This window comes from Sceloporus occidentalis, unplaced genomic scaffold (genome assembly GCF_023333645.1).
Source record: "Sceloporus occidentalis isolate IW3139 unplaced genomic scaffold, rSceOcc1.0.p SCAF_4, whole genome shotgun sequence".
NCBI lineage: Eukaryota > Metazoa > Chordata > Lepidosauria > Squamata > Phrynosomatidae > Sceloporus > Sceloporus occidentalis.
The window spans coordinates 52,391,906-52,418,968 of NW_028316984.1; the positions used below are offsets into that span (position 1 = coordinate 52,391,906).

Sequence of the window (27,063 nt, forward strand, 5' to 3'; positions counted from 1 at the left end):
AATCTCTCGGCTAAGCGCCGATCTTGACGCTGTTATTGGTTCAGAATCAGGAGTAGAGGCGTCCAGTGCTTCCGTGGACTCAGTTATACTGGATCAGTTTGAGTCTGTTAGTACCGAGGATGTGGACAGGATCCTCGGCAGCGTTAGGAAGACGACCTGCTCTCTCGATCCCTGTCCTTCATGGCTGGCAGTTCAAGGGGGAATGGCGACAACAGGAATGCTGTGTCGCATCATTAATACATCATTCAGGGAGGGCCTTTTTCCATCGAATTTAAAAACGGCCATTGTAAAACCTTTATTAAAGAAGCCCTCCCTTGACCCCCTAATTCGAAACAATTATCGGCCTGTGTCACTGCTGCCATTTTTAGGGAAGGTGATCGAGAGGGCGGTTGCCTCCCAGCTGCAGAGGGTCTTGGAGGATACGGATTATCTGGACCCATTTCAAACCGGCTTCCGGGCGGGCTATGGGGTTGAGACTGCCATGGTTGCCTTAGTCGATGATCTCCGTCTGGGCACGGACAGGGGTAGCGTGTCCCTGTTAGTGCTCTTGGACATCTCCGCGGCCTTCGATACCATCGACCATGGTATCCTTCTGGATCGCCTGGGGGAGTTGGGTATCGGGGGCACTGCTCTGCAGTGGTTCCGTTCCTACCTCTTGGGTAGATTCCAGATGGTGGAGCTGGGGGACTGTCGCTCCGATAAGAGGGCCCTTACATCTGGGGTCCCTCAGGGAGCGATCTTGTCCCCTATGCTATTTAACATTTACATGAAGCCGCTGGGAGAGATCATCCGGAGACACGGGGTGCGGTGTTATCAGTACGCTGATGACACCCAAATAGTCTTCTCTGTGTCCCAGACTGATGCAGTGACTAGGGATGGCATCTCTCCGCTCAATGCCTGTCTGGAGTCGGTAATGGGCTGGATGAGGGAAAACAGACTCAGTGTGAATCCAGAGAAAACGGAAGTGCTTGTGATAGGTTCTCCTGGTCCTGGGAAGGAGGTTTGTCCACCTGTCCTGAACGGGGTCATGCTCCCCGTAAAGGACTCAGTTCGCAGTTTGGGGGTGCTCCTTGACTCGTCGCTTCACCTGACCCCTCAGGTGGATGCGACAGTTAGGAGCACTTGTTATCAGCTTCAGCTGATACGCCAGCTGCGTCCCTACCTCGACCGGGGGGACCTTGAAACAGTGGTGCATGCACTGGTAACCTCTCGACTCGATTTCTGTAATGCGCTCTACATGGGGCAACCCTTGTACCAAGCTCGGAAGCTGCAGTTGGTTCAAAATATGGCCGCTAGGCTGGTCACTGGTAGTTCCAGGGCCAGCCACATAACACCGATACTGAAAGATCTGCATTGGCTGCCAATTCGCTTCCGGGCCCAATACAAGGTGTTGGTTGTTACCTATAAAGCCCTAAATGGCTTGGGTCCAGAGTACTTGGAGGAACGCGTCTCCCCATACAATCCGCCCCGCACACTCAGGTCAGGGGGAAAAAATCTTTTGAGCGTTCCCAAGACAAAATTTGTACTAACGGCGCAAAGGGCATTCTCTGTGGCAGCCCCGCAATCTTGGAACGCTCTCCCTGAGGAGCTCCGCTTAGCCCCCTCCCTGGAGTCGTTCAAGAAGAACCTGAAGACTCATTTATTCTGTCAAGCCTTCCCTCACATGTCCTGACTGCTTTTCCCCTATGTACTGTGTGTTGTATTGTATTGGATTTTTAGATTGATTAGTAATTTTTAATTGATTCTATGTGGATTTTAATGATGTATAGTTACGCTGGTTTTATTTGGGGTGTTTTTCATTGTGAAGTTGTTTTCTTTTAATCTGTATTGTATTGCACTTGTATTGCCTGTAAACCGCCGTGATGGTGGGAACGGCGGTATAGAAATAAAATTTCAATCAATCAATCAATATATAATATTCTGAATATATAATGTTTATTTTATTATAAATACATAGCTTTGTATTTAGATTTTGGAAGAGTTTCAGTTGTACTAATCTTAAAAGAAAATGTCCGATTTAAAAGTCAGTTCCTTTGAAGATAAGAAAGATGAGAGCTTAAACTGTCTTTAATTTTCATATACAGACAAGAAAGAGTGTACAGTCGGCCCTTCTTATACACGGATTTTTTATACACGGATTTAAGCATACACGGTTTGAAAATGTTCCAAAAAAGTATAAATTTACCTTGATGTTCCATGTTTTATTAGGGACACCATTTTGCTACGTCATTATACTTAATGGGACTTGAGCATACACGGATTTTGTTATACACGGGAGATCTTGGAACCAAACCCCAGCGTATAACAAGGATCCACTGTATTAGCAAACTTCAGGAAGTCAATTTTATATGTTTTATAGTAGATGTTTAGGTGTCTATGTTTGTTTGTCAGTGTTTAGGTTAGGGGTTTTATGTATGTATGCATGTATGTATGTTATATCGCGTGTAATGTATGTAATCATATACTGAACTGTATGTATACTGTATTTTTAATTTAATAAATAAATTTAAAAAAAAGAAAAATACTTGTTCAAATCAGAATATACTACACACATACATTATTCACAATAATATCTTTCCTCTTTCTATTCTGTTTTGTTCTAATACAAATGAGTTAATCTAGTTATCATCATCAGGTTCTATATTCTACCACACGTATCTTGTATAATATAGAAAGAAATCTTCAGGTCTATCAGATATCCTAGCAGCAGCAGCGCGCGTGCACACACACATATAAAACTATTTTTTTCCTCTTGAACTGCTACCCCCTCATAAAATGCAAAACAAAAATGTACCTATCCAAAGAAATAGGGTTAACCCCCCCCCCCCACAGGTTGCTGCTGTGCAGTGCTCAATTTATCAGCAAGCAACAGATTAGGAGTGGAGAAAGTTTAGCTGCATTCAGATAAGGCTACCCTCGCCCCCCCCTCCCCAGTTTAACAGTGAGACTCTAAATTTGCCCTGTTTCTTCCTACTACTTAAGGATGCTAAAGACTTCATTGATAAATATATACCTTGATAATAATCTATTCTGAAAACAACAAAACAAAGCAAAAAGAAAAGTTACTTAAGAGATGTCAACTTATTAATTTAAAAAATTCAAGAATCATTAAAGACTTGTTGAACTGTGGGTATGTTCAACATCATAGTTTGCTGAAGGAGTGTTCTGATAAGCCAAGAGGATGCTTTATAACACATAAAAAAGGAAAAACAACAAATCACAGTAATAACATTAACTTAAAGCCAAACCAGTTCTTCCAACAGACAGAAGATTTATTATTTTATCAGGTATGCATTCTTCATGCTGTAATGAAGGAATAACATTTTGGATGAACTGCTACAAAGATAAAAGTGTAGTGTAAAACAACTCCAAAATGTAACACAGCTACACTACAGGTTGTGTGTGCCTTTAAGCCATTTTCAACTTATGGCAGCCCTAAGATGAACCTAACCAGTATTTTATTGGCAAGAATTTGTCATTGCCTTTTTCTAAGGGTGAAAGAGTGTGCCTTGCTCAAAGACATCCAATGGGTTTCCATTGTTGAGCAAGGATTTGAACACTACTGGTCCTGGGCACATTAAAAATGAGCTAGTTAAGTTGTCATGAACGTCTGTAGGTAACAGCCTACTTCATCAGATACATAAAAGTTATGGTGGACAAATAATACATATTACATGCACAGTAGAGAAAATAGCCAGGGTAACATGATGAGTACTTGCACTAAAGAAAGGCATGGAGCATATCCTAGCATCAGATATGTAACATTCAGGTGGGATCCTGCAACAAAACATTGTACTTCAGAGTGCGTCTGTATAGAGTTCCACACCTTTCCTATTTACCACTGCAGTATCCCTCCAGTCAGTACTCCATGACTACTGAACATGTTCAGTCCTCACTGGCCTGTTCTGGGGTTTCCCATGTCAGAGGAGTCAGATTAAATGCGTCAAACAACTATTGGGTGGCGGCGGTGGAGGCAGCTGCAGCAGAGGTGACACTGGTGAAAGATCTCTCACACATTCCTCCTAATGTTTAGGTGGGATCTCTTTTCCTGTAAGCCTGAGGGCAGGGAACCATCCAATCAGCGCTGTGTAAATTTACAGCGCTTTATAAATGAAGGTTAATAATAATAATAATAATAATAATAATAATAATAATAATAGCTTGCATCCATAGTTCTCTGGAGCAGAAGACAACAAGCTTGCTCTATCCTTAATGTGACACTCCTTAATATAATTAAATAAGCCTATGATATAACCTTCTCCAGGCTAAACATCCCCAGCTCCTGAAGTCTCTACCCATAAGGCATGGTTTCCAGACCCTTCACCATTTTGGTGGCCCTCCTTTGGACAAGCTCCAGCTTGTCAACATGCTTTTTGAATGGTGGTGCCCAGAACTGGACACAAGATTTTAGGTGGGGCCTGACCAAAGCAGAATACATTGGCATTATTACTTCCCTCTAGACACAATACTTCTATTGATGCAATCTAAAATCGCATTGGCCTTTTTAGCTGCTGCATCACACTATTGACTCATGTTCAACTTGTGGTCTACTAGGACTCCCCAATCCCTTTCACACATAGTCTTGTTAAGTCAGGTGTCCCCCAACCCATATCTATGCATTTTGTTTTTCCGTCCTAAGTGCAGTACTTTACATTTATCCCTGTTGAAATTCATTTTGTTAGCTTTGGCTCACCTTTCTAATCTATTGAGATCATTTTAAATTTTAATCCTCTCCTCTGGGGTATTAGCTACTCCTCCTAATTTGGTGTCATCTGCAAATTTGATAAGCATGCCCTCTATTCTTCCATCCAAGTCACTGACAAAAATATTGAAAAGCACTGAGCCCAGGACAGAGCCCTGTGGGACCCCAATGATCACTTCTCTCTATGATGAATAGGAGACATTGCTGAGCACCCTTTGGGTTTGTCTGGTCAACCAATTACAATTCCATTTAACAGTTGCATTGTCTAGCCCACATTTTACTAGCTTGTTTGCAAGAATATCACAAAGAATCTTGTCAAATGCCATACTGAAATCAAGAAATATGATATCCACAGCATTCTCTTCATCTACCAAACTTGTAATTTTACCGGAGGAAAAAAGGGACTAGTCTGGCATGACTTGTTTCTCAGAAACCCAGGTTGACTTTTTGTGACTATGGCGTTGCCTTCTAAATTGTTCATAGACTCTGTTTAATGATCTGCTCTAGCATCTTTCCTGGTATTGATGTCAGGCTAACTGGACAATTATTGATGGGATTCTCTTTTTTCCCCTTTTGAAGATGGGGACAATATTTGTTCTCTTCCAGTGCACTTTTCCTTTTCTAAGAAGACTGAGACAAAGAAGGTGTTTAGTAATTCTTTTTCTCTTTCCCCTGTTAGCATTTCACCATCTTCTCCACATAGTGACCCTACCATTTCCTTCTTTTTGCTGTGAACATACCCCAAAAGGCCCTTTTTTATTGTTTTTAACCTCTCTAGTAAACCTGAGCTCATTCTGCGCTTTTGCTTTTCTAACTTTACCCCTACACGTGCTAACTATTTGTTTGAATTCGTCTTTGATGATTTCCCCTTTTTTCCCATTTCTTATACACGTTCCATTTAAAACTTAGCTCAGGTGAAAGTTCTTTAGTCATCCATCCTGGTTTCTTGAGACACCTCTCATTTTTCCTCCTCACCAGAACTGTGAAATTGTTCCTTCAGTAGCTCCATTTTGAGGAACTCCCATCTGTCCTGAACTCCCCTTGCTTTTAGGATTCCTGACCACAGGATCAATTCACTGTATTTCCCTACATCTACTGAAATCAACTTTCCTAAAGTCTAGGATGTATGTCTGACTATGCTTGGCTTCTCCTTTCCACTGTATAACAAACTCTAGGAGAACATGATCACTCCTGCCTAAACATCCCACCACTTGCACCCCATTTACCAGGTCATCCCTGCTGGTTAGGTTAGATATAAAATAGCAGATCCTTTTGTTGCCTCTTCCACCTTTTGGACAATGAAATGGTCTTTGAGACAAGTGAGGAATTTGTTAGACCTTAACGTTTTGGCTGAGTTTGACTTCCAAGAAATATGAAGATAGTTGAAGTCACCTATCACTACTACATCTCTCCTTTCTGAGTGTGTGGTCATCTGTCCTAGAAAGGCATCATCCAATTCCTCAGTTTGACTTGGGGGTCTGTAGGAGACTCCTACAATAACATCCCTGTTGTTTCCCTCCCCTTTATTTTTTATCCAGGTGCTTTCCACCTGGCTTCCAGGATATAAATCCTGGATTTCTTCACAGGTGTAAACATTCCTGACATATGCTATTCATCCTCCTTTCCTGTTTAGCCTATGTATCTTGAAAAAGTTATACTGTACCTCTCTGTTCCTACATTGCAATCATGAGACTCATCCCATCTTCTTAGATGTTAGTTTCCTAAGTAGAACACATGTGCTTCTCACATTCCATGCTATCATAATATGTGTTGTGCAGCCTCTGAGCACATTAACAGCTGAACGTCCTTTCAGCTTGAGTCCCATTGTGTCATTAGCCATGGTGCTACTCGTAATGGTCTTCTGTTGTACCGTGAGTACATTCTGACCTGGGAGTTTCCTCTTCTTATACCAAACCCGGAAGCTACAGATGGTACAGAATATGGCAGCCAGGCTGATCACTGGTACTTCCAGGGACAGCCATATTACACTGGTGCTAAAAGACCTGCATTGGCTGCCTATTCGCTTCCGGGCACAGTATAAGGTGTTGGTGATTACCTATAAAGCCCTAAATGGCTTGGGCCCAGGATACCTGAAGGACCGCCTCTCCCCATACATTCCGCCCCGCACCCTCAGAACTTCTGGGCAGCAACTACTTAGGGTCCCAGGGGCCAGGCTGACCTCTACAACGAGGAAGACATATTCCATCGCCGCCCCGGCCCTATGGAACACGCTGCCCACAGAGCTCCGCTCGGCCACCTCCCTGGCTCAATTCAGAAGGGACTTAAAAACCTTCTTATTCCATGCTGCATTCCCCGATTGAAGTTCCAGCTGGCCTCCCTTCCTCCTTGTTGGCAAGAAGGTTGGCTAACGGGTTTTTTTTTAACCTGTTTTTATTGGGTATTTGTATAATTGATTGTATTGATGTTATGTAATTTGTGGCATTATTTGTTTTTATTATGCTGTTCACCGCCCTGATCCTTGGAAGGGCGGTATACAAATAAAATTATTATTATTATTATTATTATTATTATTATTATTATTAGGTTTCAATGATACCTATTATATCATAATTGCTTTGTTGTGGTAGGAGTTTAGGTTCATCTTGTTCCCTTGCTGGCTGTGTAAGGTTTTTTGGCTCTCATTTTTGGATCCTTGAACTATTTGCCTTGTTTCCTCTATAACAGTTTGACTATTATCTCCAGCCCTTGACGTACTCCTGCCTTCCATAATACTGTCTCTCCCCCCCACATAATTCAGTTTAAAGATAGCGCCAAGAAGAGGAAACTCCCAGGTCAGAATGTACTCACGGTACAACAGAAGACCATTACGAGTAGCACCATGGCTAATGACACAATGGGACTCAAGCTGAAAGGACGTTCAGCTGTTAATGTGCTCAGAGGCTGCACAACACATATTATGATAGCATGGAATGTGAGAAGCACATGTGTTCTACTTAGGAAACTAACATCTAAGAAGAAATGGGATGGCATTAATAGTGAGGAGAGATGTAGCAAAAGCAGTCAGATATAGTGCAAAACCTGACCAATAATATTAGTAAGACTTCAGGGGAAACCCATCAATATAACCATAATCCAAATTTATGCACCAACTGCAGATGCAGAAGAAGAAATTGAAAGATCTCATGCTGGAGTTCAGAAGGAAATCGATCTCACTGCAAAGTAAGACTTCTTATTACTCATAGTAATTGTACTGCAAAACCAAGAAACAGAGCAGAATCAAAGATTGTAGGAAAATTTGGCCTAAGAAATGACTGACAGAATTTTGTGAGACCAACACTTTGTTCACTGCAAACACAAGTTTAGATACAGGAAGATGTGTGCCAAGTTGGTTCCTCAACAATTAACAGCTGATTTGAAAGAGAGGAGACTGCATACGTGTTTGAAACTGTTGGCAGCATTTGAACCTCACGAGGACACTTATTTTGGAAATGTTTGCACTGGTGATGAAACCTGGGCATATCTGTATGACCCAGAGACTATGAATCAGTCCATGGAAAGGCACTCCCCCCCCCCCCCCCCCGAGACCAAAGAAACCCAAAGGCCAGTGCTCAGCACATAAGATTATGATGAATGACTTCTTGAGTAAAAAAAAAAAAAAAGGGGGGGGGTTGATGTTGCTTAATTTTCTCAAGTGTGGGGCAACATTGCACAGCAACTGCTACACTGCACTACTCCAGAAACATCGAGAAGCCACCTGAGTGCAATTCAACTGAAAGAGCTGAATGCAATCCAATTACACTGCAATAATAAATGATCCTACACTTCTTTACCAGCATTACAGGTTCTTAAACAAATGACATGGTGAGTGGTGCCACATCCACTTTACGACCCTGATCTGGTGCTCTCAGACTTTTGCATGTTTAGTTGAATGAAAGAAAGCCTTTGGAGATGGTGACAATACCTTCAATGATATAAGTAAAGTGGAAGATGTCATCAGATACTAAACCAAGGGTGTCTGAAAGAGATTTTTTATAATAGTTTTGATGAATGAGTTCAAAGGTGGCCCAAATGCATCACCACTGGTGGAGACTATTTTCAATAGTACAGCCAGCCCTCTGTACCTGCAGAATCTTTATCCACGGTTTGAAATATTCCAAAAAGAGAAAAATTCCAAAAACGAAACACTGTTTTTGCTATTTTATATAAGGGACACTATTTCATTATACCACTGTATTTAACAGGACTTGAGCAGCTATGGATTTTGATATCCACAGGGGGTGTGGAACTAAACTGCAGTAGATACTAAGGGCCCACTGTACTATATTGTAGACAAAGAGTTACTTTACTCATGTATGTAATTGCATATGTCTCATGTGGTTAATAAAGGAGTTATGACCTGACAAAGCACTACGTTTGATACAACCCTTGTAAACATAACCTTTGAGTATATTCTGAACCACAGTATCATCTGGCCATTTCTTCTCAGAATACATATTAAACAATATCTGTCATTATTAAGCTCCTGGAAAGAAAGTCTTCTCTTTTATCATGATATTATATGTGTTACTAGGTAGTATGTATGAAAACATTTCTGATTATATGTGCACATGCACTAGATAACTATGTGTTCACTCTTAATAAGAATATGTATATACAGTATTTTCAATTAAATGCCTTGACAAATCACAATTTCTTTTCCAATTGATGCATCTGTGAACCACAGAAGAAAGCATTTTTAAATGGATGAAATTAAAATTAAGGTTCTGTGAAGAGGAAGGTTTACAAAGGAATTACTAGCACTTTGCTTTAAATTTAGGAGAGGCACTCTTCATGCAACATTATTTGCCTTTTGCTTCAATATTACAATACAGAGCAAGCAGAAAGGAAATGATTTTTTAAAATATGCATGTATAAAGAAGCAGAGACTTCACTTTAGTCAATAAAGTGAATACCATTAAAACATCTTATAAAGAAGTGACAGGCTTTAATAATACGTTTTATGACTGAAAGCAGACATTTGTTTTCTAAATGAATCCCTTCTATCGACAAGGAAGGTATATTTTAGTTTTCTAGAAATGGCATACATGCAATCTTTACTTAGTTTTAAACGAAGAATTTAAAAAAGCTATTGCCTTGCTCTTCAATACAACAACACAAAATAGCAGAAAATTATTCATATATGCCACCTATGCTGGTAAAAAAGAAGGCACTTGTAAACTCCCTATGACTTTGCACTCACCCCTACGAACTGTTGGTTGCCATGGTAAGCATTTGTCTGTATACTGCATATTAACACTATAATACCATTCCCATTTCTCTCATGGAATTAGTAACTGATGTTTGGCCTCTCTATTTAAGAAAATTAAAGGGTTTTAAAATTATGAGTTTCACAGAAGTATATTACAGCTGAAAAGGATTTAGGACATAAAGCATACCTGAAACCTACAATTTATTTTTAGAAGCTTCCCCCCCACCACATCTCTCTCTCTCTCTCTCTCGCCATACTACTTCCCAAGCCAAAATAAAACAGTGTCATTTACTTACACACACACAAGCAGTGCTATCTGCTGCAGTAAATCATGAAACCGCTATTCTGATTTCTTTTTCTTTGCATGCTGATGCAAGGAAATTCTATTATCTACTGACAATATTTTTATTATTGAAAAGAGCTACACCAAGCCCCTTCCTCACCTGAACTTCCATTCCTGCTTTCCCACACAGCAGTTGTAAACAGATACATACAAAATATCACCCATCCAGATACAGTAGCTGCAAAGAAAAACCCACAGCAGCATACCAGTTGTGTACTATTTCCCAGTTACTGTGTCAAGCTCAGCATTATCCAAAAAGCAGGTTCTGTCTACACTCAGCTTTGTCTCAACCAGCTTTTGGCTCATATATATCAGAAAGAAATTTCATCACAAAATTGTCTGCTTCAACAAGGGAACTGACACTCCAATGTAATGAGCAACATTTAAAAAATGCAAGATACTGGATCAATGAAAGCCAATTCCTTTGAAACAACCAAGGAGCCAAAGGGATTCAGAGAAATTTATGATTCTACAAGATACTGAAAAGGAGAATGAAAATGGTTTTTAATTATTCTGTTGTTGTTTTTGCCCTCACCACTGTCGTTGTCGTCATCATCATCATTTTGTATTTGCCATTACTAGCACACCTAAACAGGATTCCTATCTGCAGGAAGGCTTTTAAGCACGTTCAATAGATGTGAATATAGTTAATATAGTTCCTCTCAATTAACACGGAGAAGTCAAGAGTGAGGCAAAGTGATACGTAATGCACTCCACCTTTGAATTCTATACTTATTAACATCCATAAAGCTTTTTTTTTTTCTTTTTTCTTTTTGCAAAAGTGAACATTTCCAGTCACAAATAGAAATGTTTATTTTTCAGGAAGGTACCTCTGCTTGTTTAGCTCTCCTCCATAGGAGTGAACACTGACTTAAAATTGTTGCCCCCAAATGTTTGGATTCCAGCTAATCCTAGTCAGACTCTGTCTTTACTTACGGACTGACCAGCCCAAAAGGACCTGGAAGCTGTAGTACACTCTCTGGTAATCTCTCGTCTTGATTTCTGTAATGCGCTCTACATGGGGCTACCCTTGTATCAAGTTTGTAAGCTTCAATTAGTGCAAAATGCGGCAGCCAGGTTGGTCACTAACTCTTCGAGATTTGACCACATAACACTGATTTTGAAAGATCTACACTGGCTCCCAATTAGCTTCCGGGCACATTACAAGGTGTAGGTTATTACCGTCAAAGCCCTACATGGCTTGGGTCCAGGTTACTTACAGGACCGCATATCCCTATACAATCCGCCCCGCACTCTTAGAACAAGTGGGAAGAACTTGTTGGAGACACCAGCATCCAAACATGTGTCTACTTCCCTAAAGGCATTCAGTATAGCTACCCCCAGACTTTGAAATGGTCTCCCAGAGGAGACTCGCCTTGTCACATCCCTAGAAACCTTTAAGAAGGCGATAAAGACAGAACAATTTTGCCGCGCTTATCCTCCTGACCTTTTATGAAGATATGAGCCCAGCCCCCTCCCCCTGCGACTGATTGCTGTTATGGTTTTAGCTCCTTATGTTTTATATTTTTATGTTTTTATTCTTCTAATTGTGGTTTTATTGTTCTATTGTAATTGTAATTTTAACTTGTTGTGATCCCACTTCGATCCACCAGGAGAGGCAGGAAGATAGAAATATAAACTATTATTATTATTGTTGTTGTTGTTGTTTTCTTCTGTATACTGAAAATCCAAGAGCTATGGTAAATTTAATGTCAATCACACCTAGATCTGACTTAATGAAATAATTGAGATTTATTAGTTACGACTAACAAGTCTATGGCCTGTTACAGACTGCCAAAATAAAGCTGCTTCGGGTCTCTTTGGAGATATGCTATTTAAATGATGCATGCATCCTAAGAATCCAGAAGCTGCACCAAAGCTGCACTCCAGTGCTTAGGAATGGAGTGTAGCTTTGGCGCGACCTCCGGACTCTTAGGACCCATGCATCATTTAAACGGCATACCTCCAAAGAGACCCGAAGCAGCTTTATTTTGGCAGTCTGTAACAGGCCCAAATGATTTCAGTGTGACTTTTCCAGGCAGGACTAAGACTGGATTTAGCTTTATCACTACTGTTTCTAATCTACTGTGTGTGGTGTTGTGTACCTTCAAGTCAGTTCTGACTTACAGTCATCCTAGGACCTATCATGGTGTTTTCTTGGCAAGATTTGTTCAGAGGGGGTTTGCCACTGCCTTCCCCGGGAGGCTGAGTGTGTGACCAGCCCAAGGCCACCCAGTGGATTTCATGGCCAAGCTGGAAATGGAACCCTGGTCTCCACTACATCACACTGGCTCACTACTACTCTATTGTAAGATGAATGCGTGAGTTCTGACTTAAACCCAGAGCTGAAGAACCGAAGAACCAAGGAATTGTGCTTTAAACATAGCTAAAGGACCAAACAAGATGATTCCACGCAGAGCATTGATGTGATGAAGGTATTTGGCAACCGAGACGAGGAAAGTCTGAAAACTTGGAAGCTGAAGCGGGGTGCCGTCCAGGTGTGACGAACCATGACCGGGAAGGACCTTATCTCCTGAGTCGCCATGATGAGGAACTGACAGGACAATGGAGAGCTTTGAACAGAACGAGTTGCTTTGAACATGGACTGATCTGAACAACCTGTCTGTCCTCCCAAAAGAAGAAGTTGAGTAATGGGCTGCAATATTGCAAGACTTCAGCAGCCAAAAGCCAGAGAGAAGAAAAAGTATAAAGACCCTGGACTTTCACCTCCATTTTGTTGGCATCTACCGCGGCAACGGTGTCATCCCCAGCCTTCGAGAACAACTGATCAATGTTCGGCGGAAGGAAAGTGTGTGTGAGTATTGTATGAATGTGTGAGTGAAAGAGCTCTTGATAATCAATGGTTGTGTTACTTGTGTGATTCAATAAATGTTACATGCATAGTGTTTAAAACCAAATTTGGTGTCTCAATGTCTTTCTCAGCCTTGCTGTGAATAGGTCCACGGAGGGAGAGGTTTTCATTACACGCTCTCAGGATAAACAGGTTGCCCTTACAATCTTGGGCATAACACTATTACTACTATATAAAAATGGAATCTGACAGACACATTGGTAATGCATAGCAAAGATACCAGATTAGTAGATACTACTATATATATTAACATGAAGTTGTTTTCATGCAATAGATTATTTAATCCTATTTTAGTTGCTTCATTCTGTTCTGACAGTGATCCTTGAGTGGTGTAGTGGTTTGAGTATTAGACTATGACTCTGGAGAATAGGGATCAAATCTCAGCTTGGCCATAAAGTCCAGTGGGTGACCTTGGGCAAATCAAATTCTCAGCCTCATTGGATAGCCATGGAAACCCCCCTCTGAAGAAATTCACCAAGAAAATCCCATGATAGGTTCACATTAGGGTCACCATAAATTCAAAATGACTTGAAGGCACACAAGAACAACAACAAGAAAGTGATCCTTATATGTTATAACAGTGTCACATTTGTTCTAATTTGTAAGCTGCCTTGAGTACTAGTTTTGAAAGAAAGGCAAGATATAAAGTTAACAATAAGAAAATCTAGAAGAATTAGTAGTATGCTACTGAAACTTAGAATTACATACAGCTCTTCAAGTGCCTGATAAATACTGCAAAAAGTGATCAAGTTTTTATTTTAACAATTTAAATCATGATCACAAAATAATTAAAAAACAATAAACATAAACCCATCTCACTGCCTGAAAAGAGCTGAAGATTCTAATCTGAATACAGTACAAGAAGAGGCCATCAAGGGAAGATTTTAGAATTTCATCAAGAGTACCTGGGAGATGTTGGTAGACCAACATGACTATCCATGACTATTCTTCTGACTTGCAAAATGTATAAAAGTGCAGCAAGTATCTTCAGAGGTACCACCATCTCTTTTTCTGCTTGCATGCTTGATTTGACTAATTAATTTTTCTGGTAGAGTATGGCTAAATTCCAGATTTGTGGGACCTTAAGTCTAGATTTAGCTTCTTACCTTCTTTCCAAATGCTGGCAACTACCTATTGGGCTGCCAGCAAAAAGCAGGAGTCCCTGTGTGTACTAGAGTCTTGCTCAGAGACAACTGTGAGTGGGCCTGCATGGGCCACACTCACTTATTTTGCTTTTCTCCTCTATGCATAATGAGAAAGTGAAAAGCTTCAGCTTTTGAGTTAATTTTGACATCCCAGTTTGATCAAACTAACCACAGTTCTACAGAATCACAGAACTGAAAGTGGCTTTACGTGCCATAGAGTCAACCCTCTGCTCAGTGCAGGATCTGCAGCTAGTGCAACATCAGCAGCTAGCTGTCCAGCCTCTTTTTGAAGATATTCAGAGCCTTGGATGCAACAGAAAATATGGTTTAAAAATTGAAGCACCTAATACGGGGAGATTCACTTGCACAACACTGGCCTTCCTAACTGGGATAATGAGACCCACGTGAGGGGAATTTCACTGTTATCTCAAAATGAGATTCCCCATGCCATGCCTATGCCCCAAACAGAAAGGCGCTCTGGAAAAGACAGGGCTGAAGGGCAGGGTATAAATACCATAAATAAATAAATAAATGGCAGCATATCAGCCCTAGTTAATATTTTTTTCTTTGCCAGTTATCTGGACTGACCAAATTCAGTAAATCATTTGGGTAGCCTGAAAATGTTATTGACTGGGTAATCAGAAAAGCATCTGTAGATTCTAGAGTTTCCATGTTTTTGCACACCCATGAAGATGACTCCTAGAAATGTAATTAACCCAAAGAGCAGTCATGTAACCAACTCCAGTTTTTTCATCCTTGCTGGATCAATCTTCCTAGGCACCATGGAGGAGGTTTCTGAGACACACTTATAAATCAGTGAGGTTGAACAGCTCTAACGAGGAGTCACTGGAGTTTGCAGCATCTGCAAGGTTTCTATGAAAATTCTACAAATTCTTTGCTGACAAAGTTCCAGTCTGATTTAGCAAAGTCAATGAAGAATTTAGTTACTTAAGTTAGAGAGATGAGAAGGAAGCAGTTTCCCCAGTTTTTTAGATTGGAAAAAATAAGGCATCTTTCAGGAGTGCTTTATTTGTGTATTCTTGCATGGGAGGGGATTAGATTAGATAGCCCTTGAGGTCCTCTCCAACTCTAATATTCTATAAAGCTATGAAAATTATTATTTTTTGTCACAGGTAGTAACAGAATGCATCAGTCATGAAGGTTATCACACTTAGCCAATACCATTCCCTATACTGGCTAAGAAAATAAACGTATAAGTCCAAGGAGGGCAGGATCCTTCTACCCCAGGGGCAAAAGTAATAGTTTTAAAGTAAGGATGATCTCCCAGTTTACAGCCTCCTCCTTTTAGGGACATTGTTTAAACATTTCACAGCAAGACAACTTTAGGCAGTTCTGGGGGGAAAGACCAACAACCAATAACTCTATTCAGCTCTTGTATATCTGTCACTGGTTTGGGTATGAGACATAGATGGCATTAGTACTTGTAGCAAATTACCTTCTCTTGATGAATAATATTTATTGATCTTTTAAAACCTTTTAGGCATTTTGATGCTGTGAATCATATCATTCTGCTGAACTATAACATCTAATGTGGTCTGACTGGGTTGGTGTTATTGTGATTCCATTTTCTTAGTGTTACTGCTGTTATATATCAAGTTATCTGAAGCTAATGAGAAAGGCCACATGGAAATTTAAAACTGGGTGTCCTTAATATGTTGATGACATTTAGTTCTATGTTGCACAAAGCAACCAAGTTTAGCCATCGCAGTTCTGAATAAATGTGTCGATGCTGAAATTGTGTACAAGAAGTTAACATTGCATGAAGTTGGCTCCAGAAAAGTCAATGATAATGCTGACAGAGAAGAATGAAGCATTTGAAGGATATGAGAAGCCTGTAAGAGATCCACAGGAATCAGATTCACCCGAGAACCTTGATTTACTCCTGCAACCCTCATTTTTCCTAGATGATATTATATTGTTGTTATAGTTTATTTTATAGCACTGTAAATGTACACAGCGCTGTACTTACAAATGATAAAATCAATAAAAATGAAATCTGCCAATGGCACACAATCAACAAAATATGTATAAAACTATAGGTAATAATATAAAATAGATTTGGTTAAAATAAGCAGGCAACAATTAAAAATAACATCAACTATCCAATAAAAAATCAGATAGATAATCACACATGCCTGGGAACACTTCCCTGAACAAGATAGTCTTCAACTCTGACCACCTTTAAATCTGAGTTGAAGACTATCTTGTTCAGGGAAACGTATGGAAGAAGTGATGGCCCAAGTTCATGGGGGAAGAAGGGTCCAGGAGTGAGAGGCAGCAAGTGAGAAGGGACGAATCCGGGATGGGGCAGTGGAGATCCTAGGCTGGAACAGTAGACCTTGACTACTAGAATGGAGGGTAGGAGTGGGAGTGTAAAGAGAAAGAAGTTCAGATAAAAAAAGAGGGGCCAGCCCATGCAGGACTTTAAAGGTCAACAACAGAAGCTTATACTGAATACGGAAGGGAAAGGGGAGCCAGTGAAGGGATGATAATAAAGGAGAAACATGGTCAAAGAGGCGAGCGGATGTAATGATGTGTGCCGCTGAATGCTGAACAGAAATTAAGGGATGAAGAGGAGAGAGAGGAAGCCCTGCCAGAAGGAGGTTGCTCAATTAAGATATGTAATAGAAGGTATGTTAGGTACTTCAGATCTGGACTGGTAGAAGAAAAGAAGAAATATATATGAAAATAGGGAATATTTTCCTTAAAGAATTCAGTAAGAAAGAAATTAAAGAAACTGAAAACCGACTTATGAAAAATATACTAGAAATATGGAATAAATATAAAAAGAATTATTGAATGAAAATTCATTGACGGAACCAATATTAATGGTAAAGTCATTCCCAAAGAATTTAAGAAATTTATTAGATAAGGAATTAAAGGAAAGGAATTTAGATAAAATAGAAAATCAGATAGCATTAAAATAGGAAGAGAAAATATAAAAGAGAAATGTAGGGGAATAAAAATGTCATGGATCAAGAATGGAGTTGGCTTCGAGGAACTCAAGACAGCAAAAATAAACAAGCTGTTCCAAAACCTTAGAAAGAAAAGGAAGAAGAGAAATTGGATGAAAGTTAGGCAAAGAAGAGGGGGGTCAAGAGATGATTTTTTCAGAAATGAGGAAACGAGAGCATGTGTAATGTCTGAAGGAAAGGAGCCCGTAGAAAGAGAGAGATTAAAGTTAAAGAGAAGCGAGGGGAGGAAAGAAGGGGCTATAGAGATTAGAAGATGAGAGGGAATTGGATCAAGAGAACAGGTTGCAGGTATGGAAGAATTCAGCAGCTTAGAGAGTTCGTCCGAAGAAACAGGAGGAAACACAGATAATTTTTTAGTTGAAGGCACTAGAAGATTAGTGATAGAAGACAAGTCAGGAAGAACTATCTCAGATCGGTTAGTAGTGATCTTAGTAATGAAGTAGTTGGCGAAGTCAGTAGGTGAAAACAATGAAGGGACGGGGGGAGAGGAAGGTTTTAGCAAGGAGTTGAAGCAGGAGAACAAACGCTGCCAGCGCCTCTAATTGGCGCAGATCAATGATTTAAAATACTTCTGTTTTGCCATAGACAGGGCACGTGAGAAGGATAGAAGGAAGAACTTATAATGAATAAAATTGGCCCACTCCCGGGACTTTTTCCAAAGACATTTGGCCACTCGAGAGCAGGACCGGAGGAACCTAACAATGGGAGTAATCCAGGGCTGAGGCCTATTCGTAGAGAAAGAGATGTGCACAGAAAACAGGGGCAAAGCTGTCAAGAGTTGAAGAAAGAGTAGAGTTAAATAAAGACATTGCTGAGTCAGCAGAGTCCCCAAGAGATAGAGAAGAGAGAGATGAATCCAGAGACTGACTGCGATGGTCACAGTTAACAGACTGAAGGTCACGAAAATAGCATTGAGTAGTATGAAGAGGAGGTGGGATATAAATAAGAGTAAAAGAAATTAAATGATGATCAGACAAAGGAAAAATCAGATGCCAAGCAGTCAGAAATGACACACTTAGCAGCAAGAACTAAATCAAGGCAGTGGCTGAGAGAATGGGTTGAAGAATTGGAATGAGGTTGGAGACCAAAAGAAGCTAAAAGGGAGCTGAAGTGAGAGGTTGAAGGATTCTTGGGATCGTCAAGGTGGATATTGAAGTCACCTAGGATCAAAGTGGGTACTGCATCCGATAGAAAAAATGTCAGCCAACACTCAAAGGGCCAGGGGGGCAACTGATGACTGCCACCTGCAGCTGTAGAGGAAAAAAAGAGTCTAATGGAGTGAGACTCAAATGAATAGAAACAATAGCTAGGGGGGAAAGAAAGGACTTGAAACTGGCAAGAATTAGACAATAAGATACCAACCCCCTCCTCCTCGACCCTCAGGGCGGCTAGTGTGGGTGAACGAAAGATTGCCAAAGGAAAGGGCGGCGGTGGTAGCAGTGTCATGGGCTGGACGCCTGGTTTTGGAGCAACAGAGCGACAGTTCCAGACTGAACAAAAGAATGGGACCTGGGAGAGAGGGAGCGGTCGAATAGGGATCAAACAGGGATCAGATTAGGAGAAATGCATGGAACCTTGGGAAGGAAAGGTTTGAATATCCAGTAATCAACAAGAGAAAATGTAGCAATGACAAGAACAGAAAAATAAAAGCAGACAATGCTTGATAACATTGCCTGACCACCAGAAGACACAAGGGATCTAATAGATAAGGAACGATGACTTTGAAAACCTCTGCCCGGCATCCCAGCTGCTGAGGGTGGTGGAGGGAGGGGTGGCAAGAGGCCACTGCTTGGTGTCCTAGGTGTTGCACTAGCCATGCCCCTCTCACTGCTGGTATGCTGCTCTTCCAGGAGTCCCAATGGTGAGGGGACAGAAAAAGGGAAGTTCAGAGTCCTGGCTGGCTGGCTCTCAGCTAAGTGCTGCTTGTTGTTCCCAGAGGGAGTGATCAAGGTTCACTTTTTAGGGAGGAGGAACTTTTTAAGGTGTCTATTTATCTAGGATGGACTATGATAAAACACTTCTTGCAGACAACCTGTAAGCTGGGAATGGAGAAAATGACCTTGTTCACCTTCTGAGGGATGCAAATTTTGAAGCAGTTCCCGGGGCTATCTATGATCTTATGGGTTCACTTTAAAGAACCTGTACTTCTTTTGAAGTCTTGCAGCACAGTGTAGGGCCCACCTAGCTTGTAAATGACCTTTCTCTATATCAGGAGTGGGTAACTCTGCTAGGGCTGGGGGCAGCATCCATGCATGTAGGGGGCCTCACTATTAAATTATTTTAAAAATATTACCTGTTATCTTTGCAGGAAGGAGGTGGGAGCATTTGGAGGGACTGACAAGATTTCTGTTGAACTGGGTTGAACAAAGAGGATTGAAAGCAGGGATCTGTTGAAGGGAGTTGAGCAAAGAGGATTTAAATCAGGGATTCAAGTAAGAGGGGGTGGAAGTAGGGGTGGGAGCATTTCGAAGGTTTGGCAAGATTTCTGTTGAAGGGGACTGAGCAAAGAAAGCAGGGATCTGTTGAAAGGGGCTGAGAAAAGAAGATTTAAAGCAGGGATCTGTTGAAGGGAACAGAGCAAAGAGGATTTAAAGCAGAGTTTCAAAGAAGAGGGAATAGAAGGAGGGGTGGAAGGTGTGGGGTCTTGGTTGCTATGGCTTGCAGAGTATTGTTTACACCAAGGTGTGACAAATGATGCTGAACATTTCAAGTAAGGAGGATCTCTTGGCTTTTGCAGGAGCGGGTTCCAGAGGCTTGGGGGGCTTCACTTCTAGGTTTGGCACCGAAAGTCATACTTTGTCCACTCCTGTTTTATATGAATCTCCACACTATTGAGTTCTACAAGTTAGGTCCAACTCAAAATGAGGATCAGGGCCATTTATAAAATTGCTCTGAAATATGGAACAACCGCAGTAACGTGCATTTTTTCCTTCACATTAACGTTTTCCACAAGAAGTATAAAAAATAATTTTGAAAAGATATGATGGGATTTTTTTTTTAATGGAGCGGCTGTGTATTATTTAGTTTAGTCTGTTTTTAATTCCTTTTTGTTTTCATATGTGCTACCTTAAGCCTTGGAAAGGTGATGTGTTTTAAGTAAAATAAAATTAAAATACAGCTTTATGAAATCTGTAGTCATAATAGTTGAATGTTAAATATCTCCTGCCAAACAGAAAATGAAAGAATTGTTTTATAAATTAGATCTGAACCATTTATTCTTTCAAGACTGCATAAGGGCAGTGGCCCACTTTTTAAATATGACAGGATTTTAAAGCTTCTGGATTCAAGACAGAACTTTTAAACAAGGTCACACATATAGCTTGTAAAAATTCCACTTGCATCTTAGCACACTGCTGCTTCCTAATGCTAGCATAGTTACACACAACAATACATATGTATAAAGTAAGATCATAAGCTGTATCACTTTAACCTTTAAAATTATAGGATAAAAGCATATTAAGCTACTATCCTTCAGAAATCAATGCAAATGCAAACCATGAGTTAACTATAATGTGAAAAATATAATCATGATGGACACTGAATGCAACAGTGTGTATTTAATTACAAGAATATTATTTGATCAATTTTTTAAAAAAAGGACTAGAGAAAGAAACTGTAAAATTATCTCCATTTTAATGTTTACCAGTAAAAGTTTTAAGAAAGTAGTTCCGAATTTGTATTCCCTAAACGTTATAGAATTACACCTCTGAGAACCAACCCCTAGCCACAGTTCACCACAGTTGGGGTTTCTGGGACTTCAAAGTCCACCATTATCTGCAGAACAAACTATGTAAACCATTGCTATGAGCAGTGAAATGCAGGGGTGGGAAACCTTAAGACATCCAAATTGTTTGGACTAAAACTACTGTAATTCCTTACTGTTGCTATAGTGGCTGGGCCTAACCCCAAAACATCTAAAAGTCAAAGGTTTGATATTACTGGACTAAGAGTACATGCATGTTAAATTCTTTGGTCTACATCCTGCTGCTAGTCCCAAAGAGAAAACACATACAGAACCAATCGCTGACTAAGAGCTCAACACTAATGTAAATCTATCGATTCACTGAGTCTACTTGAGTTGGGATTAACAATTGGCTTTACTTTCTACAGGATAGCCTTGTTAGTACTTGAAAGGGAGACTGCCAGGGAATACCAGGTACTGCAGGCTGTATTCTGAGAACGCAATGATTAACCTCCTCTGAATAAATCTTTCCAAGAGAACTGTATGATAGGGTCACCATACGTCAGATTCAACTTGAAGCCACATAACAAACAACAAAGCCTCTGGATATAATCCATCCCTGAACAAGCATACACAGCTATATTAGGAATCAGGACAGGATACAATAAAGCTCTCCTCTGCTCACTCCCAGACTACTGGAATATTACCAACAATGTGAATGTTAACTCAAGTAACTTGCACCCAACCTGTTAACCCATCTTTGGGCAGCTATGGCCACACAGAGATCAGTAATGACCACTATGAGCTATTAGGAGAGTCACAAAGAAACCGAATGAGAGACAAGAATGGCTAGGATGTGTATCTAGTGCAGTTTCAAATGTCTAGTCAATATAAAGTGGGAAAGCAGTTAAATGACATCAAATGAAATAATTTCCCCGATTAGAAACCACATTCTCCTTAGTTAAGATAGTGTTACTTTATTTCTTTCACTCTCTTCACACTCATATTTCATCATGCAGTTTTTAATATCTAGGGAAAACTTATAGTTGGAATACTCCCCATATAGAACTGCTATGTATTTATTTTTCTCCACACTTCTACAAAATTTTGAATAAACTGATTGAGCATAGCCAATCATTTAGATTGAAAATGCACATTTCTCTGCATGATAATCTGAAAGTGAATGCAAAAGCTACACTGCTGCAGAACGAAAAGTCATGAGAATTTCTTCTATCCCATCAAGAAAGTATTGGCATTACAGTTTACCTAATATATTGTGTCAAAGGAAGGAAAGATATCCAATTAACCCATTCTTCTCCACCTTCAAATCACTCTGCCACCAACATCTCCCTTTTGGTCTTGGATGTGTTGAGAAGTGGGCCTTCACATGTCTTACAAACAATTAAAGATGCCAATGTATTATGGTTCTAAAACTGATAAGCTTATGACATTAATACACTTTCTGAATTGTTAGAATTTTGAGCACATTACTAGGAAAACAGAACACTGTCAATATCAGTATTTCAGAATAATTCCTAACATTTGTGTGAGGGTGGGTGGGGTGTATGTCTGTAATATTTGATAATTGTATTTTTCAATATAATGAATATTCTCATTTATGCATAAGTATACTCTAAGAAGCCAATATACAACAAAATCTAATTCACAGATTATGCAAAAGTACGGTATAGATCTCTTCTAGCATTTCAGTCTATAGTTACTGGGTTGACAAATCATTCTAGGAATCTTGCATGGCTAGCCCAAAGTGATCAACAGCATTTTTTCTACAAATAATTTTAAAGCCTCAGTAGTATGCCATCATGCATCATTATCATCATCATTGTTCTTATTGTTGGCATTCTAGCATACTCTGTTTTAGTAAATGTTTATAATTCAAAGCTCAGATAGTTGGGAAAAGAACAATACTTTCTGAAATACCAACGTTGGCATTATAAATTGATTCACTGGATAAAAAGTAAATATAAAGCAGATAATGTCACCAGTTAAAATCAGCATGGCTGATGGTCATGAATTATGGGAACTATAGCCCCACAGAATCTGGAGGGCCAGTGCAGATTTCCCTACCCCTTATGTACAGTGACGGGATCTTAGGTTGTAATAGGGCTGTGTAATGATCTTTTTTACAGAAAGAGTCTGCACAAACTGCTAAGTCATGCCACGAAGAATGCTTTTTCATACATAATTGACTTCTAGATATAAGGATATAAGATTTGCTTTTGGTTTTTTAAAAATATTTTAGAATATGCAATAACTTGAACAATCTCTTTTCAAAGTGATCTGAATTGGAGACACAAAAAAATCCTTATCTCACTGCTAATACATTTGATGAATATTTGATATTATTTGTGATCCCACCACAAATTTTCACTTGCAGTTTCGACTATCTTTCTAGAATCTACAAGAATTTTAAGCAGCTAGTCAACATGACCCCCAAACTGGACAAAGCTTCTTTTGTTAAAAAAAAATGAACTAGAATAGCCAGAGTAGATACAGATCTAGCTCACAACTGTGACTCTTTTTTCATCTACAGGAGAGACGTTAATTTAAGACATTGTGTGTGGATTCTGCATCTGAAATGGAAGACTGAATGATCCCTTTAAAAAAAATTAAGACTTGCATTTCAAAACAACATAGTTGAAATATGGAATTTACAGCCAATTTTATAGGCTTTTAAAGAACATTAGACAAAGTACTGGATCAGGCCATCCATAAAATCAGAGAACTGAAAGTGGTCTCATGGGCTACTCAGTCCAGGCCCCTGGTTCAATGCAGGGTCTCCAGGTAAAGCATCCCAGCAGGTAGCTGACCAGCCTCTTTTGGAAGATATCAAGACAAATAAAAAAATGTAAAAAAAATGTAAGCCGCTCTTATAGCCTTATGGCTGAAGAGTGGAGTATAAATAATATAAATAAATAATAAATAAAGAGACCTGCCCCCACCTTTCTAGGTGACTGGTAGCATTGCCAAACTGCTCTTACTGTCAAGAAGCTCCTTCTAAAGTTCAATTGAAATCTACAGTCCTGAAACTTAATACAATTAGACCTGGTCCTACCCTCTGGGGCAGCAGAGAACAAATCTGCTCCCTCCTCTCTGTGAGAGCCCTTAGGGGTATTCACAGAGTGCAGTCATGCTACTTCTATCTTCTCTTCACCAAGCTGAACAAGCCCAGATCCTTCAATCTTACTTCATATGCTTTATTCTCCATATCGCTTATCATCCTTGTTGCCCTTCTCTGAACTTGCTCCTTAAATTCTTCTTTAAATGAAGCACTCAGAACTGAATGCAGTATTCCAGATAAGGCCTGATCAGCACAAAATAGAGTGGGACTATTACTTCCCTTGACTTGGAAACTATACTTCTACTAATGCAGGCTAAAGTATCATTTGAGTTCTTTGCTGCAGCATCACAAGAGCAACAATAATCCAAAGGGCCTTTTTGCATGTAGTTCTGCTGAGCCATGTATATCCCATCCTATACATGTGCACTTGGTTTATGTGCCCTAAATGTAGAATTTTGCATTTGTCTCTACTGAATTTCATTTTATTACTTTCTGCCTAATTTTCTAGTTTATCAAGATTCTTTTGAATTTTGTTCCTATCTTCCAGTTAGCCGTCCTTCCCAATTTTATGTTATCTGCAAACTCGATAATGATTCTCTCCCCTGCATCATCTGATTTTAAGTCACTGATAAAAATATTGGAGACTAATGACTCAAGGATAGAAATCTGAGGCACTCCAGGCTCATGGAACCAAACCCCAGCAGATATCAAGGGCCCATTATAGGTATCGAGCAGTTCTGCCTTTTTGTTGTGATCTGTTAGCATTTTACCATGCTGAGCAGTCCCACCATTTCCTTGGTTATTATCTTGCTTTGAATATATTTGAAAGAAACACTCCTTGTTGCTTTCTGTTTCCTCAATCAGTCTCAGCTCATTTAGGTTTTAAGCTTTCCTTATACTGTTCCTTCAAGCTTGGACTACACATCTGTATTCTTCCTTGATGATTTGACCTTCCTTTCATTCTACATAAATGCTCTTTTTTTCTTTTTACTTCCTCCTCAGGTTTATTGTATAGCTACATTGGCTTGTTTAGATGTTCTATGATAGTGTCATGTTTTCAGAATAAGCCTTTCAAAAAGCATCTGGGGAAGTAGACTGAAGTCTACTAAAGCTCATGCTGCCAACTTCTTTCTTTCAGTTAGTCTCAAAGGCGCTACAAGATCTCTCTACACACCTCTCAATAACAATGGCTCGGGTTCAGGGGAAATTAATCACTATGAGTAAAAAGATGATTGGAGTAGGCAGCTGTAGGGTCCAATCAGCACCAGATTAAATAGGACTTTTGATTTGATTTAGTACAACCATTCTTATGCTCTGAAAAGTAAATATACTTTTATTTTCCTTCTAAGACTTTCTAGCTTTCGTTTGTGAGCTTATTATATCTTGCTTTCCAAATACAAAGATTTGGAAAAGCTCCTTCTTCCTTGTTCCTTGAACAGAGAGCTTTGGTTCACAGTAGTTCATTCTTCAGCAAATAATTATTACATTTGAGAAATGCTGGCTGGTCAGCACTTTTTTTAAAAAAAAAATCCAGCTAGTCATTATAGACCTACAAAAGCAGCATTCATATTTTTATTTCCTTTTTCAATTACAAGTATTCCCATCTTCATACAACCTGACAGTAAAAACTGCACAATACTTTGGTGCAATGTAATTAAACTGTGGATGGTATTTGTTTCCAAGTAAAGGAGGGCAGACCATTAAGACAACTTAGCTGCCAAACTACTTATTGATTTTATTTATATTTTTGCTTACTGAAACAGTACTGAGCAAAACTAAAACACCTGTCATCAGTAATATTTTCACAATGTTCAAACAAAATGTACACAAATTTAAAAGGGCTCATAGAAAATATATATACAGAAAACTGCTAAAATTTGCAAGGTTATCAGTAAAACATACTTGCTCCTCCAGATTTTGGACAAAATTGGTTTGTTCCTGTATAATGCTTACAAACCATGTAAAAATGTGCAGGCATTTTATACTTGTGTGGCTCTGTGTTGATTTCAATGATGTGATGATATTTTTGTATTACTGGCTTTCCAAACCACTGTTTCTCCTTCCTGGGTTTTTTTTCCTACTTAATTTTTTTAATTAAAATTTTATTAATACATTCTAAAACAAAACATGACAATAAACAATACACCAAATCAACAATAGCTACAGGCAATAACCCAGGTAAGGCCTTAAAGTTATAGCTAAAAGGTGTGTTCAGGGATCCTGAAAGACATCTTTCCATAAAAATTTAGCTAAAATTGGGGGATGTCTAGAGACTAAATCTTGCTGGATATATTCAACCTGGGGTTGAAGGACAAATAGGATTCTAGATAGTGCCTATAACAACTGCCCAAGACAGTCTGGTGCATGACACACAAAATCCAATGAGATTTCCTCCTATCCTAAACAAAAATAAATAAGCAAACTACATAGCTTGATGGCATCTAATGGTGCCGCCACTGAGAAGCACACTGACGTCTTGATCGGCCTGAGTTTATTAAGCAGGCATGTTACATGCTGAATGACAATGTGCTCATACTTTCCTATTCAAAATCATGTCAAAATCTACATGTTAAAATATTTTCATGTCACTTTATATGAATTAAGAGGATTTGTAGTCTAACCTGCTCTAAAACGTGTTTGCTAAATAATGATGATTTTATAGAAAAAACACACACAAACAACGAAATATTTCCCCTAAAGCCCAGAAATTGGTATACAGCCTATTAGCATATTAGCAACTTCATCTTCACTGTACCCAGAATTTGAAGATATTACCTTTTAAAAGTAATTATTCTCTCTCTCTCTCTCTCTTGCATTTGTGCGCGCACACACACTTTTTTTAAAAACTTGTTACCATTACACTTACTGGTGCATTATTAAAACTACAACCCCATAATCCATGGGACTGGTAAGTGCAGTTTGATTTACCTGTGTCTGGCAGGGGGGAGGAAGGTCCCTCAAGGCACCTGGAGGTCATGGAGTGTGAGTTTATGGTCAGTCATGCTGGTGGTCCTCCAGATGCCTTGAAATAACAC

The 27,063-nt window shown here is 39.6% G+C and overlaps 1 protein-coding gene across 1 annotated transcript in view; it reads right to left on the reverse strand.

The window, feature by feature from the left end:
- The window catches only part of MBD5 (methyl-CpG binding domain protein 5), a 173,219-nt gene that overhangs the window by 90,115 nt on the left and 56,041 nt on the right, over positions 1-27,063 (reverse strand). The window lies entirely within an intron of this gene.